General features: G+C 46.0%; 1 pseudogene; it reads right to left on the reverse strand.

Annotated features, from left to right (window-relative positions):
* Positions 1-5,627: 5,627 nt before the first annotated feature.
* Positions 5,628-7,941, reverse strand: LOC101148693 (cTAGE family member 2-like; annotated as a pseudogene).
* Between the last annotated feature and the right edge of the window lie 9,233 nt (positions 7,942-17,174).

The raw sequence follows: 17,174 nt of genomic DNA on the forward strand, positions 1-17,174 counted from the left end.
TACCACATCACATCGTCACTGTGCGAATGTGTGGACGACCATCATCTTACCACATCACATCGTCACTGCCGCGAATGTGTGGGACACCCATCATCTTACCACATCACATCGTCACTGTGCGAATGTGTGGGACACCCATCATCTTACCACATCACATTGTCACTGCCGCGAATGTGTGGGACATCCATCATCTTACCACATCACATCGTCACTGCGTGAATGTGTGGGACACCCATCATCTTACCACATCACATCGTCACTGCCGCGAATGTGTGGGACACCCATCATCTTACCACATCACATCGTCACTGCCGCGAATGTGTGGGACACCCATCATCTTACCACATCACATCATCACTGTGCGAATGTGTGGGACACCCATCATCTTACCACATCACATCATCACTGTGCGAATGTGTGGGACACCCATCATCTTACCACATCACATCGTCACTGTGCGAATGTGTGGGACACCCATCATCTTACCACATCACATCGTCACTGTGCGAATGTGTGGGACACCCATCATCTTACCACATCACATCGTCACTGCCGCGAATGTGTGGGACATCCATCATCTTACCACATCACATCGTCACTGTGCGAATGTGTGGGACACCCATCATCTTACCACATCACATCGTCACTGCTGCAAATGTTTTTCTGAATACATCACACATTTGGCTCCATAAAATCTGTTTTCTAATCTACTTTTTAACTTAGTACGTTGGCCTGAACTTTGCACTTTATTTTTCTTCATGACTGTGTGGTGCTCTCCTCTCTGGAGGTGCCTTCACTGGGGCTCCATTGAAGGGCTGTGTGGGCCAGCGTGTGCTGTGGTCGGAGTGTGGACGTCAGTGTGCCCAGGCATGAGCCAACCCACACGGAGCACAGGGCGGGTTCCTGGGAACCACTCCATCGCATCTAGCAGGGCTTTCTGTGTGGCTGTGCATTTGAGATCAATACTTTCTTAGCGTTGATTTTCTCTTCTCTACATGAAAACACTATGAGACTCTCATTTGACCGCAGATCCTAAGTGCTCAGAAAGTTCCAGAATGTGTCTTCCCTGGCATTCCCCTAGAAACAAGGCCCAGTACTTCAATGCCCTACATAGAACTCCCTCCGATTTGTACACTCTTCAATGACAGGTGCTCATGGTCCAGGCAGGAGGTTTATCCATGGACGGTGTGACATTGGGAATGAGGAGGGCAGAGGTGGCAAGGACTGCACGTGTGTCCAGCCCAGAGGGTCAGAAAGCCTTTCCTGGTGCAGTGGAATGAATTGTTCCTCATACCATCCATATGCTGAAGTCCTAGCCCCTGAAACCTGTGAATCTGTTCTTATTTGTAAATATGGTCATTGCAATTACAATTAAGATGCAAATTAAGTCCAGCGTGGTGGCTCACACCTGCAATCCCAGCACTTTGGGAGGCCGAGATGGGTGGATCACCTGAGGTCAGGAGTTTGAAACCAGCCTGGCCAACATGGTGAAACTCTGCCGCTACTAAAAATCCAAAAATTAGCCAGGCATGGTGGCGGGCACCTGTGATCCCAGCTACTCAGGAGGCTGAGGCAGGAGAATCGCTTGAACCCGGGAGGTGGAGGTTGCAGTGAGCCGAAATTGTGCCACTGAACTTCAGCCTGGGTGACAGAGCAAGACTCTGTCTCAAAAAAAAAAAAAATGATGTAAGTTAAGATGAGGTCACAGTGGGGTAGGTGGTCCTTAGTGCAATATGAGAGTGTCCATATAATAAGAGGACAGACCTGAGAGGGGAGCACTGTGGGACACACAGAGGGAGAACAGCCAGGTCCTGATGGGGGCAGAGACTGCAGGGCCTGTCTCCATAGAAGCCAGAAATGCCACGAAGAGCCAGAGACCACCACATCTCAGACTGCTCAGGTGGCTCTGAGAATAGACTCTGTGGCCAATTAGCAGCAGACATTCACCCGCCACGGTTCCGGAGGCTGGCAGTCCAAGGTCAGGGCAGGTTCAGCGTGTGGTGAGCGCTGCTTCCTAGTGTCATCTTCCCGCAGTGCCCTTACGTGGTAGAAGGGGTGAGGAGCCCTCTGGGCCTCCTGTAGGATATTACGTAAGGGCACTCACCCTGCCCATGAGGCTCCACCCTCAAGAAACCAGCCCCTCCGAAAGGCCCCCCTAATGCCGTCACCTTGGGGAGGGGAGGACTTCGGTAATTTGGAGGGACACAAACTCTCAGCATATCGTACCCCAGAAGATGAGAGAGAGAGAAAGCTCTGCCGCCACCTGGGTTCTGAACTTCTAGCTCCAGCACCGTGGGCAATGAGTCTCTTGCTTGAAGCCCCAGGTCGTGTCCTCGGCAGCAGCCAAGGACACAGCTGGGAACACACAAGTTCTGAAGGACAGACAAGCCCATGCAGTCCCGGGAGTGGGGTCTCCTGCAAGGCTGCGGTGAGGGGCCCTCCAGGGCTCTGCAGGTGCTGGTAGAGGTGGACATAGCATGCGTGGAGAGAGGAACCCATAGATGCTTGCTAGACCCTTGGCTACTCACGTCGATTGGCTATGGCCTGATGCTTGGTTTGGGGTTTGGAAATGCATCACTGAAGATACACCTGCAAGCCTGCATGAAGGAGACAGCAGGTGCCAGATGAACAAGTCACCACGGAGGCCCACCAGCTCACCCAGCCGCTCAGCCATCCCATATCCCAATGGTGCCAGTGGTGTGCATGTAGACACCTGAGCAGCAAAGCCGGAGCAAGGAAGGTAAGAGCGTGTGCCAGGTGCAGGGTGCCCCATGCTCACCCGAGGGGCACGGCTCTGAGCAAGGAAGGTAGGAGCGTGTGCCGGGTGCAGGGTGCTCCATGCTCACCCGAGGGGCATGGCTCTGAGCATGGAATGTAGAAGCATGTGCTGGGTGCAGGGTGCTCCATGCTCACCTGAGGGGCACAGCTGGGGAGAGCCAGGGTGAGGTCTAGATTCATGCAGATGTGGCCAGCCCTGCTTCCTCACAGAGCCACAGCCTCCCAGACAGGCACCTTCAGCACCTTCCATTCTGGCTCATGCTCCTCCTTCTCCCTCTGGCCCCGCCCAACTCATTCTCTGTATGTTTCTGCCTTTGACTCACATTCCCTGAGGCACAATTCCGAGGCTTCCTGGATGACAGTCACCATGAACTCCATCTCCCCTACCAGCTGTTTCCTCCCCCATGCTCCCACTCTGGCCACCAACTTGCCCAACCCACTGCCTGTGGCTATGCCTTTGTAGAGAAGAGGAGGGGCTGGCTTGGATGGAAGGGCATCTCGCGTCCCTGTGGGTCCTGGAATGCTCGTGTGCATGTCTAGGCCCTCAAAATGAGCCTGAAAATGGACCCATGATCTTCCTGCTAAACATTCCCATTCCCCTTCCCTATTTCAGGAGGCAGCAACTCCATCCTTCCAAACATGCAGGACAAAGTTTTGGAGTCCTCTTTGAGTTGCCGCTTCACACCCCATCAAGAGTCTCATGGGCTCTGCCCACCTGCAAAACATACCCTAACTTAGGCCACTTGCCCTACCTCCATGGCAAACGCCCTCATCGACACTACCACCACCTTGTGCTTGGACTGGTGCAGTGGCCTCCCAACCAGTATCCATTTTTCATTCTTCACCCACAAATGGGGAACCCATTACAACGGGGAACTCGATGTACCTTTTCCTAATTTGCAAGAATTTTCAAAGTCTTTAGATAAATGACTGTTATGGGTTGAACTGTGTCTGCCCCCAAAAGCATATGTTGGCATACTAACCCCCAGTATCTTGGAATGTGACTCTATTTGAAAATAGGGTTGCTACAGCGGTGATTATGTTAGAGAGTGATCATTAGGGTGGCCCTAAACCAATATGACTGGTGTTCTCATAAGAAGGAGCAATCTGGACATAGAGACAGACAGACACAGAGGGGAAGACGGCTGTCTGCAGGCTACGGAGAGAGGCCTGGAGCACACCCTTCCCCTGCTCCTTCAGAGAACCCACAGCCCTGCGGCATCTTGATCTCGGACGTTGGACCTCCAGGCCCGGGAGACGACAAATTCCTGCTGTTTAGGTCACCCAGGCTGTGGTTCTTAATTATGGCAGCCCTCGAAAACTTATACAAAGACAGTACATTTTAACTTAACAAAAAAATGATGCACCTCAAATAAGGAGTACACCCACGGAACTAACGCTGCCAGCAACCCCAGCACCTGATCGTGTTCATAACGATAGTGACCATTTATGGAGCACGTCCTCTAACTCTGCTAGTGCAGACACCTTGGCATTATCGCATCCCTCCGCGGGCCAGGTAATGACACCCCCAATCCACACCCAGCAGGCCAGACCACCAGGAGCCAAGAGGTCATCTGGATTCATGCAGCGCGTCAGCCTAAAACCGGGATCCACCCAAGCTGCCCCACTCAGGATTAACCACGCAAGACGCCGCTGCCTGGGACTGGCATGGGAAATGCTTCCTTCCATGACTGGAAAACTCTGTTCCTTTATAAAAATGGTATGAAAACTTGATAGGAAAATTGGACAAAAAGCACTTCCCCTCAGTGATTAAAAGAATAAAGTTCTGACAGCCTCTCATGTGCTCACATTTTTATATGGCTGGAGCCTCCTGTAACCGCTATTCCCCAATCTTCTCTAATCTCAATCTCCTATTCTCTATTCAGCCTTTGTACTCTGCTATTTTACACATTTTTATAGTATTTGCCATCTTACAAAATCCCTTTCTTGTTGAGATATCCAAAACAATTATCCTAATGTCTGCACTATATTCCAAGCTGCAACAACCCAGAATTTGGTGAGTCTTCTTCTACAGATCCGCAAGCTGGGCCCATTTTCCAGGATCCCACACAATGCTGCTGTCAGCATCTATGCTTGTGTGGGAACTGAAGCCAAGAGCTCACACTGATGAGGCAGAGGACAAAAGTGCCCGACTCTGGGGACCTTCAGCACAGCCTGAGCTTGGAATGGTCGGCTCCTCCCTTGAACTGACTCATTGCCTGGTGTCTGGGTCTGTCCTTGCTGTGTGCTTCAACCCGGGGCACGAGAATGAGAGGGTGACCCCAGACCTGAGCACGAGCACGCTGTACGTTGAGCACCTAAGTCCACACAGTGCTTGGCCTCTGTCTTCTCACCTCCCTTTTCTTTCTTTCTTTATTTCTTAAATCAACTAAAATTTATTTAATCAAGCATAAAGTTACTTACACATTTGCCTACAGCCACAGTAAATACAGTTCTTGGCATAAAGACAAGGCCTTTAGAATTTAAAGCCTTCCCCACCTGCAAGATTACGTATATAAAACTCCTACTATTTTTATATAATAGTGGATTAGTTAATCAAATTAAAATAGTTATACTATCTAGAATAAAATAAAATGGAAACAATTTATTCATAAGATTCATATTTAAATCATCCTTATTTACAAAATACTATCCTAAGAATTATAATTCCATTAAGTTTCAATTTGAGCAAAAGTGTAATCACTTAAGTAACAGCAGTTACTTAAACTGAAAATGAGATCAGTGAAAATGGCTTTTGAAGAGAGCAAAAATATTGTCAGGTTTCTTGCTGTGGTTCTGATGTTCCGTAGCAGGCTCATCTGAAGGCGGACTCAGCCCTGAACGGAACTCACTTCAACCTTCAGAATGTGGGGGTTGGGGGAAAAATCCAGGTCTTGGGGGAGGGTAAGGAGGAAAACCCCTCGGTGGATAGACATTTCTCATTGCAAACGGAGCATGTGGTGGACCTGGGAAATCCCCTGGTGGAAAATAATCTCGAGAAGCTCCCAACATGGTTCCCGGAGGAGGTGGGGGGAAAGGAGGTCCTCTTCTCATGAACGGGCGCCTTGTATCCACTGGAAACAGTGGACCTCTGATTGGAGCAGGAGGTGGAGGAACAAAGCCGGGGCCAGCTGCTTCATTTTCAGCGGGGAGAGATGAATCAGGCACATTTAAATTACCAAGATCATCTTTGGTGTCATTTCTACTGGATTCCATTTCTGAAGGCATTGACCCATCCATTTTATCCAAAGGAGGCATATTAAAACTTCTGAGTTCTGCTGGTCCAGACAGTCTACCAGAGTTAGAGTAAAATCTGTCTTGCCTTTGTGGAGGAAGAGCTGAATCAGGATATGATTGTCCTGGTGGAGGAAACATCATCCTATGGTCCTGTTCCCATGGAGGTGACAGGGACCCCGTGTCAGAAGGAGCCCTGCGAGGATCGGTTAACCTATCACAGTTTGATTCTCCTCTTTCATTGGTAATCTGATGGTCCAGAGGACTCCCTGGGCCTCTTGAGCCTCTTGAGCCTCTTCCTTCTCCTCCTGGAGGCAAAGGTGAGAGTCTGAGTGGACCCTCCAACAGAGCTGGAGGATAGAGAAAAGCTCTCATTTCAGGTGAAGGCCGACCCAATGGTGAGGGACCATATGGGGAATGCTCTCTGCCAAATGACGTATTTGGAACATCAAGTGCATAAGGATCTTTTTTTAGAAGTTTTATTTTATACTCTGTTTCAGCTAGTTTTTGTCGGTTGTGAGCATTTTCTTTCCTTAAATCGTCGAGGTTTCTTTCAGCAGCCCAAGCTGCCAACCAGTTATGATGTGCTTTTTTCTCATGGGAAATAATCTTCCTTTGATAAAAATGAATAGTTCTCTCAAATTTTTCAAGATCTTTGGCTCGCTGTCTGTAGGTCTCCAGCTCTTTAGTGGCATGGCTGATCATTTCGTCTACTTTAGAAAGTTTCTCTTCTTTCTCTAACCGGTAATTTTCCTCTACTATTAATTTCCTGTAGAGTTTCGTTTCATTTTCTTTATATAATTCAGTCATTACTTTAAGTTTCTGTTGAAGCTTCTGATTCTCACTTTCAAAATGTGTGTTTTCTAACTGCAAAGATGCTTGTTCAGTCTGAAGATTTTTAATATGCTCTGTAAGCTCTTCCTTTGTTTTATCAACTTCAGATAACTGAATATAATTTGGTTTCTTTCTCCTAAGGTTTTTAAAGAAGCATTTAACTTAGCAGCATGAATCAGCTTCTTCAAAGCTCCTTTGGAGGGATCATCTAAGTGAGCACCATCTTCCGATTCACTGTACACTTCTAAGTTACCATCATCCGTTATGTCTTCTCCCAGCCTCGCAGCCCGATCTTTCATCCTTAGCAAGTGTTCGGTCAGTCTCGATGCGATTTTCTTTATCATTTAGAACTTGTTCTGTGTGTACTTTGGAGTCTTCCAATGTTCTTTTCTGTTTATTAAGTTCACTCACTTCTTCTTTCCATACTTCAGCTTCTTGCAAAAGCTGTTTCTGGTTTTCCTGAAGTTGAGAATTTTCATTCAAAGCATCTTTTATTGTTATCTTCCGTTGTTCTCCGTTCATGTGAAATGTCTTGAAGGTCATTTTGCCTTTAGCTATTTGTGATTTGAGGGATTTTGACTCATCTTCCAGCAACTGTATCCTTTTGGAAATATCTGCTATCAGTTCATCTCGTTCAGAATGTTTAGATTTCTCTTCTTTTAACTCTTTTTCTAGACAGAGTATTTCAGGCTCAAGCTCAGAATTTGACCTGTTCAGCTTTTCACAGGTTGCCTGCAAACTTTGTGCCTCTGCTGCCGCCTTCTCAAAGCTGGCATCCTCTAACGATGACGCTACTTCACAGCCTTCATACTCTTTTTGAACGAGGCTAAATTTTTCAAGTAGTTTACATTTTTCTTCAATTAGTCCAGAAAGCGCTACAGCAAGTTTTTTCTCTCTTCCCACATAAAGCCGACTCCTAACCGATCTAAAACTTCTCCACAAAAAAAAGGGAACAGCAAAAAATCCAACAACAGCTGCATGTATCACCAATTCCCATGGAAAACCATAAGGATGAGGATCCGGTCTCATACCGTCAGGCAGTGCTGCCACAACCCTGCGTCGCAACTCCAGGATCAGCCCCAAGCATGGCTGAGGGGTAGCCCTAGGGTCCTCCGTAGCGCCAAGGCTGCTCTGGCGGTGGCTGCAGTAACCCCAGCCACAACGAGTGGTGGAGAACACGCAGCATTCCATCTGGAACCCAGATCCCCACCGGGCAAGCGGAGCGAACCACTGCGGAGCCAGCTGCGGGGGGAGCTGGGGAACGTGGGCACCCACAGGCCTCACAGGCCCACGTTGCCCACCCCGGCCCCCTTGTTACGCTTTACATCCTGAGGCAGCACTAAAACCTATATTTTAAAACAATACCACAGGGAAAGAAAGACTCAGGTGACACAGCGTCCCAGCTATGCCCACCCCCAAGCTGACACCCTAGCTAAATGTAGCCTTGTGCATGAGCCCAGGTGAGGCCAGCAGAAGAACCTCCCGGCTGACAGAATGATAAAGAATAACAAATCACCATATTAAGTCACTAAGCTTTGGGGTCATTTGTTATGCAGCAGTAGTTAACTGAAACACCTGCCCCCTTATCACTTTGGTGTTTCAGTATCTGTGGTCTGAAATCATTAATTTGGGTGCTTGGCCTTTCTCCCTTGACTGCCCACCCCTGCCCAGGGACATTTATTCTTGAAGGCAGAAACTCATCCCTGCTTTATCTCTGGCCGTATTTCAGCAGCTGAGGGGAGAGGATTGCCCTGTGCCCATAGCCTGAGACCTGATGACACCACTGTGACCTTGAGCATGGATGAATGTCCAAAACCTCTGGCCTTACCACATGCTTGGCCCTGAGAGACTTCTCAGCACAAACAGTGCCAGGAGATGATGTGACATGGGTGGGGAAGGGAGAGGAGTGCTGATCTGGAAGGAAGGGCCTTAGAAACCCAGTCTGCAGCCATGGCTTATGATTCCTCAGGGACAGGAGATTGTCCGCTGGCTGGACTGGGAGCACAACTGTCACTCGTCCCCAGCCACTGTGACCCCATCGCAGCTCTGCAGATGCCGGGCTTCGCCCCTCTGTGTTTGCATTAAGCACAAATTGTCCTGACTCAGCAGTGGGGTTTCTGAATCCAGCAACTCACTGATGTTGACCTTTGAACTGAGGGGATCAGTGCTGTTTAACCCCAAGAAGGGTCTCAAATGAAGCATTAAAGTTCTCCCCTTTCTATCCAAAGCTGATAGATAGATAGATAGATAGATGGTAGATAGATAGATAGATAGATAGATAGATAGATAGATAGATAGATGTTAGATAGATAGATAGATAGATAGATAGATAGGATAATTTGCTTCCAAGTTTTTCTTTTTCTCCTATTATTTATTTTCTTCTTCATTTTAGTTATAACATGCTTGTTCATCTTAATCTAATTTTCACTTCCTATATCCTATATCCTTGTTTTTGACCATCTGGTAAATCAGCAAATGCCGATTAAAGAGCTGATCCAGGGAAGACAGCGATCACTTCAACAGTGATGCCCTCCATGGAGGGCTGATTCTAGGGAAGACTGAGCGATCATTCCAAGAGCGATGCCATCTATGGAGGGCTGATTCTAGGGAAGACTGAGCGATCACTCCAAGAGCGATGCCATCTATGGAGGGCTGATTCTAGGGAAGACTGAGCAATCACTCCAAGAGTGATGCCATTCATGGAGGGCTGATCCAGGAAAGACTGAACGATCACTCCAAGAGTGATGCTGTCCATGGAGGCAATGAGGCAGGATGGAACTAAAGCACAGTGAGTAATAGCACAGGAGGCTGGACAAGGTGTCCATGGATTGACAGCATTCTATGGTATTTGCACTGCATGAAAGAAGAAAAAAATTGTTATAAATTTAAACTTTCTTAAGACAAATATGTGTGTCAAAATATGTAAAAACAACTCTTGAAATAAAATAAGTAAAATATATACTTCTCCAACTAGTAGAGAGAATAAAAAGAATTTAAGAAATTACAATCAAACTCACATGGGCAAAACAAAGAAAAAGTATGATAATGAGCAAACATAAAATAGGTATTAGAAATAAATTTAAATAAATTCAATGATTGTAAATGAATCTAACTAGCTATTAAAGTGTGAGAGAGAGACACACTTAAAACACAGTATCACGGAAAGGGTGAATGTAAAGGGATATGAGCAGAGCTAACAGGAAAATACAAAGGCCAAAGAGAGGGCGTTATAACAACATGACAGGCTGGAGTGAATTTAGAGAAAGAAGCATTATTAGAAGCATAAACCGCCAACGTGTAATGATAAAAAGAGCCATTCGGGGGGGAAAAAGCACTTCTAAAGTACAGACCTAACAAGACAGTATTCAACTGTATGAAGCAAAAAAGGATAACAATCAAAGAAAAATGCACAAATCTAGAAACACAGCAACATATTTCACCATACCTGCAAGCAGACAATAAAAATGTACACACACAGAGGAAGTGAAGGGCTCACTTTTTCATAAATATGGTTGAAACCCTGCCAGCAACAAGCACACAGGGAGAATCTCTGAAAACTTACCCCAGGAGATTACAAGGGAAGTCTCAACCAACACAACAACCACAAAACTACAAGAATCATCAGCATCTAGTCTAAAGTGTTTGACCTCACAATAAATTAGAAAATAATAACAAAAAGACAATTCACCAAAACCCCTTCGGTTTGTAAGTTTACAAAGACCTTTTAAATAATCTGTGGTCAAATTAGAAAGAATAATGAAAGTACAAAAAAAATTACTAATTAATACCAACAAAAACACTCTATACTAAAGTTGTTGGAGCTAGCTAACATGGTACTAAGACTGAAAACCCATTAGCTGAGCAAACAATTTGGAAACACAGAATAACTCCAAAGAAAACCAAAAGAAGGGGATAATGAAAGCAAGAGCAGAAATTAATGAAATAGAATATGAAGGAAAAATAGAGACACCAGTGCAAATAAGACCTGGTTCTTTAGAAAAACGGGCAATATTAACACGCTGCTGGCAAGATCATCTAAAAAAATAAAGTTAGAAAAAGACCAAAACAATTCCTTTTGTGGAAGGAATAATATTGGTACACCCTGGGCAAGATTGATCAGATGCAGAAAATGGGGAAAGCAGAAAAAAAAGCAATGCCACAGATGAAAACGATATAGCTGCATCCGTGGTAATGATGTTTCAAATCTTAAGAGAAACGCATGTGCAACTTTATGTTACTAAACTTAAAAATTTAGATGAAATAGAAGATTTCCTAGTAAAGCATACATTTGCAAGCCGACTTGAAAATATAGAGAGAAACTTGGTGAGACTTAAGCATTAAGAGAGCATATGTTCAAAAATGCACAAAAACCCTCCAAGGCCCAGATGGTTATACAATCAGGTCCACAAATTTTGAGTGAACGTGTGATTCCTGTCTTTTACATACCATTTATTGAAATATAAGAAGAAGAAAACCATCACAGCTGCTTTTATGGGCTGGTTTAGCTTTGGGATGAAAACCAGATGTGAGTATTATATGAAAGAAATTTCATAGGCCAATTTCTTCTATGAACATAAGATACAATCCTAAAAAAAAATTTACAACCTAATTCTGGCAGTGTCCTAAAAAGACACATTGTAAATAATTGAATGTCTGGACTTTGTAAAAAAAATTCGTCGGAGGTGGGGGTGGCCACGTGGGTTTGGTAAACGAGAAGACCGGCCATTAGCTGAGCCTGCTGGAGCTGCGCCAGGTGCTTTGGAGCTCATCTTCTCCCTAATTATGTTTAAGTACCATTTAAAAGTACAAACAAAAACACCATACCCAAACATTGTTCATCCTATGAATGCATGATTGGTTTAGCAATGGACATTTTGTTAATGTGATTCATCTTATTAACATAGTGAATGAAAAATATCAATTATCTCAAAAAACATTACATTTTCACATCATTTTGCAATAATATATATGCACGTAAACTAGAACTTTTCCTAGCCTAAAAAGATTAACTTTTCCTTAACTTTTGATAACAGTGTATTTACCCAAAATCACAAAAATTATGAAATATAGAAGGGGCTTAAAAAAAAATAAAAACAAGAAGGAACGCTCACTAACATTCTGTCAACTGCTCTTGCTTCCTGGGTGCTGCTGAACATGGTGCTGATGGCCCCAGCACTTGCAGTCATGCTAGAAAAACACACAGAAAGTAGAAGGATTGGAATTTCCAGTCTATTTGTTAGGGAGAAACCATTCTCTCTTACGTCCATTACTCCCTCACTTCAACTTTCCACGTAAAGGAAATTCCACTGACCAGCAGTCCTTTCTGGACACTTCTCTGCAGCTCCCACTGGCTCACTGTGGGGAAAGCAGAGTGACTTGGCGGGCAGAGGGGGGCCGATGATGTCGGGAGAAGAAGCTGGGCCTGTGGCCGGGACCCGACTTCCAGCCTGTGACTGGTCAGTCAATGCAGCCCCCAGCTTGGTGTAGTGCTCTGTCATTGCTGTCTTGAAATTCTTGATGATTTTGTCTTTGAACTTGTGTTCTGTAAGTGACGTCCCCAGGGATGACAGAGATTGCTTGTGAGTAGAGGAGGTCCATCCAACACGCACGTCTGCTACTGCTCTTTGCCTCCCCGTCCCCACAGAGCACCCACGATGCCCATGAGCACAGACCCGCGACGGCAGCTGTGCAGCCAGACCCGAAGCACACAGACAGTGAGCATGGAGCACTTACCACTGAGCAGAACGGGAGTTGACAGCCTCAGAGGCCACACTTTCCTCTCAAACCAGAACCTACACCTAACACAGAGAGAAGGCAATGCCATCCTGAGAAACATGAGTGCCAGGAGCTCTGTCACATCTGTTCCCGAATGCTTGCCATTTCACTGGGGCTGGGTGTGAGGACACAGAGGAAGGGGAAGAGGATGGCCACGCTCCTCCCCTCCTAGTCCTTCCCTACCTGTCAGCGAGCTGGAGGTGCAGCCCGTGGGCAGAGCGTGCACGTGGGGTTCACCTGGAGCATTGCACGGCTCTGCTAAGAACGTCCTTCCCCTGATGCTATCCCTCCCCCCTCCCCCCACCCCACAACAGGCCCCGGTGTGTGATGTTCCCCTTTCTGTGTACCCTAGAACTTAAAGTATAATGCAATATATATGTGTGTGTGTATATATATATATATATATATATATATATATATATGTTTATACACATATAAAGAAGAACATCCTTCCCTACCTGTCAGTGAACTGGAGGTGCAGCCTGCATGCGGAGCATGCATGTCAGGTTCACCTGGAGCATTGCACAGCTCTGGTAAGAACAAAATGCAAATATGTGTGAGAGCTACAGAACACACCATGCAGCTTCAACGATTCTGCGATTCTGCAGCTTCAGTAATTCTGCATGCAACTTAGATTTTATAACACTGGCCTGCAGTATAAAGACAAACAACAAAATTCATGCCCACAATTTAAAATTTTAATTTTCTATACTTTGAATGACATTAAATAGCAAATACACATCCTGACAAGTTGAGGAAGAAACCGTGGCATGAAAAGAAGCTGCTTTATACTCAAGTGCCTTTCACAGCACCGAGTCTTGCTTGTGGAACAAGGGGCTCGGCATCTTCCCTTTGGTGCTGAGTCCCAAGCATATGCTGGGGCCCTGGCAGCAGCCCTGCCCCTTCCCCCTCCTCTGCTGTTCGGAGCCACTCCAACTGTTCTCCTGAGCCGCGTGGGCAGCTGAGTGACAAGGCCCTCACCCCAACAGGATCTTCTGAGGATCAGGCGGGCAAATCTGTGAATTCACAGCTCAATATTGGGTAGCCCACTTTTCTGCAGATATAATACCAGTATTTTCTCAAATAGAATTGATAGTATAACCTTTGGCTGCTTAAATTTAGACTTTGCTTTTGCTTCAGAACCTGGGTAGGAAAGAGGAGTGTTATTTACTGGGTTCAAACAGACACTCTGCCTGGTTTGATTGCAGGCACTGAAAATCCCACAGAACCCACAGGCAAATTCCTAAAACTAGTGAGAGGGTTTAATAAGGCTGCAGGATACAAAATAAACACAGTAACATACAGACAGGTACATGCACCTAACTTAAAATTCCAATTTTATTTATCATACAGAAAAGGCATATAGGGATACATGTAAGAAAACATGGGCATAATTTTAAGAAAAAAATTTAAAAATTTACTGAGGTACATAGAATAGAACTAGGTTAACTGACATGAAGACTTGTTATGAAGATAGTCATAATCCCCCAAGTCAGCCTATAAATATAAATGCAATTCCATTGAAACCCAACAGAGGCTTTTCACTTGACAAGATGATCCTGTGATTCACACAGGTATAAAGAACCCAAATGGCCAAGACAGCACGGAAGAAGAAAAGCTGCGATATTTGGCTGAGAGTCGTTATCAAGCCTTATTCAAAAGCTGCAGCGTTGACTTATTTGTCACTGGAGGAGGAAGAAATAAACTGTGAAAGAGAATAGCTGTGTCCCCAGGAGGAGACCTCACATACCTGATGCCCAGGTAGCCGGAGCCAGCACAGGCCAGTGGGAAAGAGCAGATCCATCCACAGCGGTGAGGAAATGGTCATGGAGGACATGGAGGACGGACACCCGGAATCAGGGAAAGAGCGGATCCATCCACAGCGGTGAGGAGATGGTCATGGAGGTCATGGAAGACAGACACCCGGAATCAGGGAAAGAGCGGATCCATCCACAGCGGTGAGGAGATGGTCATGGAGGTCATGGAAGACAGACACCCGGAATCAGGGAAAGAGCGGATCCATCCACAGCGGTGAGGAGATGGTCATGGAGGTCATGGAGGACAGGCACCCGGAATCAGGGAAAGAGCAGATCCATCCACAGCGGTGAGGAGATGGTCATGGAGGACAGGCACCCGGAATCAGGGAAAGAGCGGATCCAACCATAGCAGTGAGGAGATGGTCATGGAGGACAGGCACCCGGAATCAGGGAAAGAGCAGATCCATCCACAGCGGTGAGGAGATGGTCATGGAGGACATGGAGGACAGGCACCCGGAATCAGGGAAAGAGCGGATCCCTCCACAGCGGTGAGGAGATGGTCATGGAGGACAGGCACCCGGAATGAGGGAAAGAGCGCATCCATCCACAGCGGTGAGGAGATGGTCATGGAGAACATGGAGGACAGGCACCCGGAATCAGGGAAAGAGCAGATCCATCCACAGCGGTGAGGAGATGGTCGTGGAGGACAAGCACCCGGAATCAGCAGCAGAGCTCTCCTCCTACACAAGGGCAAGTATCACGGGCACCTCCAGGCAAAAGGCAAAGATGCTAAACTGCTAATAACAATAAGGAATAGCTGTATAATAGCAGACTGCCTAGGAGCTCTACAAATACAATTTTTTAAAACCCACAAATCATAAATGAAAAGATTCCTAAATTTGATGACATTGACCCAAAACCCTGCACTCAGCCAAAACACCATCAACAAATTTATAGACAAGCCTCAGCTGGAGAAGTGATACTCGCAAAACCTGTAACTTACCACTCACCAAAAACTGGTGTCCACATTTAAGGACTCCTACACATCAATGAAAACAATGAGAAAAATGGGGGAAAAGGGTATGTAGAGGTTAATTCGCAAAGGAAACTAGAAGGCCAAGAAAAATATGAAAATTGTTCAACCTCATTATAAACTGAGAAATGCACATAATGAACCATAATTAAACACCATTTTATATCTGTTCGATTTGGCACCATTACAAAGGCCTGACAATACCAAGTTTTGGAAGTGAGAAAGTTGGAAGTCTTGTGCATGGCAGGTGGGAGTGTGGTCAGAAGAACAATGGTCCCCCAGAGATGTCCGCGTCCTAATCCCCAGAACTTGTGAATATGTCAGGTGATGTGGCAAAGGTGGATGAAGTTTGCCAAGGGAATTAGGTGGCTATCAACTGACCCGAGAGGGGAAACTATCCCCAATTATCCGGGTGGACCCAGTGTGATAATCACAGGGGTCCTCATGAGAGGAAGAAGGAAGCATAAGGGAGAAAATAAGAGAGGCGCAGCTTGAGAAGGACTCACAGATGTTCCCGGCTTTCACGGTGGAAGAGGAGGCCCAGAGCCACTGGCTTCTAGAAGCTGCAAAAGGCAAGGAAACAGCTTCTTCCCTAGAACCTCCGGGAATCAGCCCTGCCAACATCTGGAACTCAGCCCAGGGAGAATGATTGTGGACCTCCGCCCTCCAGAATGGTAGGAGGATAAATTTGCTGTGTTTTAAGCCCCCAAGTCTGTGGTAGTTTGTGACAGAGGAAACACATACAGCCACCTGGGAGAGACATGGGGTATCTATACAGAGAGAATCTTGCTTGTGCGGACAGAAAGACAGAGAGATGGATGTTTGCTGCAGCGTTGCTTGAAACGGCAACGTAAGAGTCCATCATTAGAGGAATGGACGGATGAACTTTGGCCTGGTCAGTGGGGCAAGGGCCCAGTCAAGGGCAGCACAGGGCAGACACAGGCGTGTGGAGGTGTGGGCGCAGCCCGGGTGGGTCCGTGTCCCAGCCCCTGGTGAGGAGTGATTACTCCTCACACGTCTGTAGGAGGACTTGTGTGAGTGAATGGCACCAAGTCTGGCTTATCAAAGAGCTCAGTAAATATTCTCCTGGTAATTGTCATGTATCCTGATGTAATATTGAGTGAATACACACATTGGAAAAATGATGACATTTATTCAAAGCATGAAAATGTAAAAGGATGCTTGGCGGTGTTTCAGGCACACGCATGTACCTATAAGTATAGGAAAAAATAGGTAAATATAGGCAAACTTAACAGACATCCGTCCTGACTTCAGAGCTGTGGCTAACTGTGATGGAGGGAGAGGCTTTAGCTACAGTTTTTACACATTACTTATTGTTTGAAAATTAACTATTTGAAGGAAATGGAGCAGCATTCTAACTTGCCCCAGATCCATTTGGCGAGGGCATGAGGAATGGGTATGTGGTATTTGCATTTGTTTTTTGTTTTAAATACTTCAAAATTTTAAATGTGTTTTTGAATAAGAAAAAGGCAATGAACCAATAGAAACAGAGAGGCCAAGTACACACCTTTGGGATCCAACTGTATTTAGTGGTGGTATATCATCCTCTCCTGCCACCCTGTTATGCTTTATTTTAACAGCCAAGAAAGATGCTAAGTGTCGTGCTAACGCCAAAATTCAGCTGGGAGGTTAGTATCTTCCCTAATGTAAGAGAATTCCATCCATTCCTTCACGTACCTTCATGTACATGCAATGGCCTAGCGTAGCTACTGTGGAGATTACACGTGAATACATACATAAGC

This window comes from Gorilla gorilla, chromosome 5 (assembly GCF_029281585.2).
Source record: "Gorilla gorilla gorilla isolate KB3781 chromosome 5, NHGRI_mGorGor1-v2.1_pri, whole genome shotgun sequence".
NCBI lineage: Eukaryota > Metazoa > Chordata > Mammalia > Primates > Hominidae > Gorilla > Gorilla gorilla.